The following is a 4,137-nucleotide window of genomic DNA, read 5'->3' on the forward strand; positions in this document are numbered from 1 at the left end:
CTATGCTGATTGCTGTTGATAGCTATGTGATGAACTACTATTTCTTGCTATTTTTGTTTTAAACTATTTAATCAAAGTACTTTCTAAGCAGTGTAGAAATTGTAGATGGAGCATAACTAAACTAATGTGGTCATTGTGCATTTTTGCTGCATGTAGAGGGGATCTGGTTGTAGCATCCAAGTGTATAAACATGTCAAAATTCATGTATGTGGAATATTCACACAGAAAGTGTGTGATGCTTGTATTAATTCAGACACAGGATGCTTGTATTAATTCAGAAGCTAACCCAGCAGAATAGGCACACAGATTCTTCATTTTCCTATTGCTGATTAAAATGGGATAAGCACAGAAGCAGCAAAGTGGCACAAAGTTTCCCAGCGCGTTTTTGTGTTTTGGCACATTGTTTGCTCCCAGAGAAATGGTGTTTGGAGTATACACGCCACAGGCAGAACACTAAGCTGGAATTTCGCTAGGAACTTCTGTTTCCCATGGACAGTATTCAACTATCATGTCCTATCAGCACAAGAATTCCTGCTTCCACAACAGGACTTTCCACCTTCTCCCCACACTTTCCCTGAACCTTCCCTATATCTGCTCCATAGAGTTGGGGGGACTCCTAGAACAAATTGGGAGTGAAATGAAGGTAGGAGAGGGAGAAAACATTCTGTGGCACAAGCAGAAATCCTTGCACTTAAAGGATGTTCACATAGTACTACATTGGACACAACTCTACATGTTTATTCACCACGCGGATGTTCTTGACGTTCAGGTTTGAAAAGGATGTTGTTGCTGTTTAGAGAGTATGATGGGCCAATAATTGCACACTGCTAGCTCTCTGGTTAAGCACCATATAATATTCTATATAGTTCCTTGGGACATCGCTCTAAAGTAAGGAATGTAAACAGTTCCCTGGGGCATCCAACATCAAATTTCAAGAGGCACCATCATGCACATTCTTGTGTGTGTGTGTGTGTGTGTATATATGTATATATATATATATATATATATATATATATATATATATTCCCTCCCTTTCCCTCATAGCTTGGGAGGGAAGGAGTTTAGTGCAGTTGTGCCACCATGCTTAAAATGCACATGTGGAGCTTGGAATCCACAAGAAAATAATAGACACTGCCCCGCCTCTCCTCTTCAGTCACACAAGCAAGTAAAGCAGCATTTGATAAGAAGAGGTTGGGTGGACAGGGCTTTAGTAGCAGCTGGTGAAAGCTATAGTAGAAGCTGCCCAGTCTCAATAATGGAGAAAACCTAGCCAGCAGACTAAAAGGATACTGCTACAAAGGACTGTGTGGCAAACTTGTTCAAAGCTAGCAAACCAGGTATTCTTTTTCTTTTTATCTCTCCCCATAGACACGTGTGTGTTTAATACCTTTACGGCAGGCAGAATTCAGCAGCTTCACTTGCTGAATTTTTGCCTCCCATGTTAAAAGAAAGGCCTAGCGCCCACTTATTTATCATTGTACAAATTACTCACTGGTGTTAGATGCACTGAGCTCTAATAGAGACAATTATTTTACATCTAGGGAGCAAATATTGTCGGCCTGTTCCCATTTATTTTTATTTTGTCTTTAGGATATGGTTTTATTTACACATATATGCAACCTGAGCATTGGATGGGAGGGGGTTGGTCTGTTCCCATTTACGTATATGAAACTTCTCTGTACATACGCTGCATTTTGTATGTGTAAATATTAATAGGAATGTGAATTGGATTATCACCATTTCTTGTCATGATTCAACAAATGAAGCTTTCACTTATTTTCATGTTGGAAGAAACATCAGAATTTTACAGCTGCTATATACATAGGAAATATACTGTGGTGGGGGAAAATGGTGGTAACCTCATCTTCATTTCAAGTTGTGTTCTAGGGTTCCTTTTCCTTCATACTTCTGACACTTTCTTACCTGTCCCAGATGGGATTAAATAATCTACCCACCTCCCAGGGCACCCTCAGTATGACTCATGGGATGCTCTTCCTCTTATTTGCAGAGGGAAGAATTTCCCCCCTCTTATTTTCCTTTTGTAGTCTTTCTTAAATAGAAAGCCAAAATGTTTTTTCCCAGTGAATCTGTTTGACCCACTAGGACTTCAATCCTGTGAACATTTGGGAGTAAGCCCCACTGAAAATGAGGAAATACTACAAAGGTTGATTGCCTCTTAACATGCTTTAACCAGCCACAAATGAAGTAAGATAATGTGTGAGAAAGCATTGGTTTTGCTCCCTCTTTAAAAGTATGGTTATGGATAAAATGGGACTTCTTGGAGTTTAATGGTGTTGCAGGGGCTAATCACCTGGGTCTTAGTCTTGCAGTTGGCACTTCATGCTGTGCCGTATTATCTCTAAAAATCCACACACTTGATGTCGCTTAATGTTACAGGCCACTTATTGACCATGTTTTAACCACTCTCTTGTAGAAAACCCATGAGAAGGCGGCAAATTTCTGTTCCACTCATCCATTATATGCTTATGAGTGAAGTGGGAATTTTAGTCCATGCTAACACTGATGGATAATCCCCATTAATAGCTTTTATGTTAGATAAAAGTTATGGTGGTAAACAATTTCTACCTGTAATTTGTAAATTTAATTTGTAATTAATTAATTAATTGTAAATATTGAGGCAGAGATTAAATGACTTTCATATAATCGGATTAACAAAGGTGAGTCCTGAATAAGGATTGCATCTCAATGGTAATTTTGGAACCACTGTCCTATACAGAAAGGATTGAAATACTTATGACTATGAATGAACCATGACCAAATCCATTAAATGGCAGGTCTCTTCAACTTTCATACCCTTTCTTTCAACCTTTATTCTCTTCATTAATTTATAAAACTGGCTGGGAGCTGTACTGTACAACAGGAGACTGGTTGAATGTTGTATGAGCTTACTAATTATAAGAAACAGGGAGGGAGGCTGTTCCTGAAATAACTAGATCCAGATTACAGTGTAGCTGAAAGGAACAGAGATCTCACCATACTGAATTACATAAGAAACCTAGTTACAGATAGGTAGCCGTGTTGGTCTGCCATAGTCAAAATAAAAAAAATCCTTCCAGTAGCACCTTTAAGACCAACTAAGTTAGTTCTTGGTATGAGCTTTCGTGTGCAAGCACACTTCTTCAGATACGTATCTGAAGAAGTGTGCTTGCACACGAAAGCCCATACCAAGAACTAACTTAGTTGGTCTTAAAGGTGCTACTGGAAGGATTTTTTTTATAAGAAACCTATGTAGCTTAACATGTTCTTGTCCATTTGCTAAGATCGGAAATGAGAGGTGTGTTATTGTGTACCTGTTGGCCAAAGAGACTACTGTCTTTTCTGTGCACAATTACTTAGGAATAAGGCACATTGACAGAACTGGAAATTACTTTTGAGCAAGCATGAATAGGACTGCACTGCACATAAACTTCTTATTGTGGACCAGCCTATTATTTACATTCATGCCCAGATGGATCCTGGAGAAGTTATTTCTCCTTGAAATGCTAGTAAATGCCCAAATGAGTTGTGAGCTATAGTCTTTCTTAGACATATTACATTTTTTCACTTACTTTGTTCATCTCTACCCTGCTTGTCCTTGTTCTTTTGTTTAAGGTGAATTCTGGAATACCTTACATTTGGAATCTCTAGTTACTGGTGCCCATTGAAATTTGAAGGGTGGAAGGGAGACCAACAATAGGTAGAGCCAAACCCAGTGACAGGCAGAGCAAATTCTAATTTTGTTAAAGCGAATTATACCACAGAGGAACGAACACCGCTTGGGCGTAAATTTAACGTTAATTCGGACGCCTATGCAATGCGCATGCGTGCTCCTGGCTCAAACCATCCCTTCGCTTCCACCCCCACTCATAAGACTACATCTCCCAAAATGCATCAAACAAAAAAAAGGGCAGGCGGGACTTTCTACCCGTTATATAAAAATAGGGAGAACAAGTGCGCAGGCGCAGGCTCCCTTCTCCTCTCCTCTTGGGTAGCTCGCTCCCTCAGCTACTACGACAGCCCCTCCCTGGGCGTCATGCGCGTGCGCTGCCTAATTCCGGCCTCTGCCCTCGATAGCCAAAGGGCTGCAAGAAACAGGCCGGAGAAGCGGGGGGGAGGAGGAGAGAAGGGCGCTCGCGC

Source organism: Podarcis pityusensis (assembly GCF_964106645.2).
Source record: "Podarcis pityusensis genome assembly, chromosome: 7".
In the NCBI taxonomy this organism is placed as follows: domain Eukaryota; kingdom Metazoa; phylum Chordata; class Lepidosauria; order Squamata; family Lacertidae; genus Podarcis; species Podarcis pityusensis.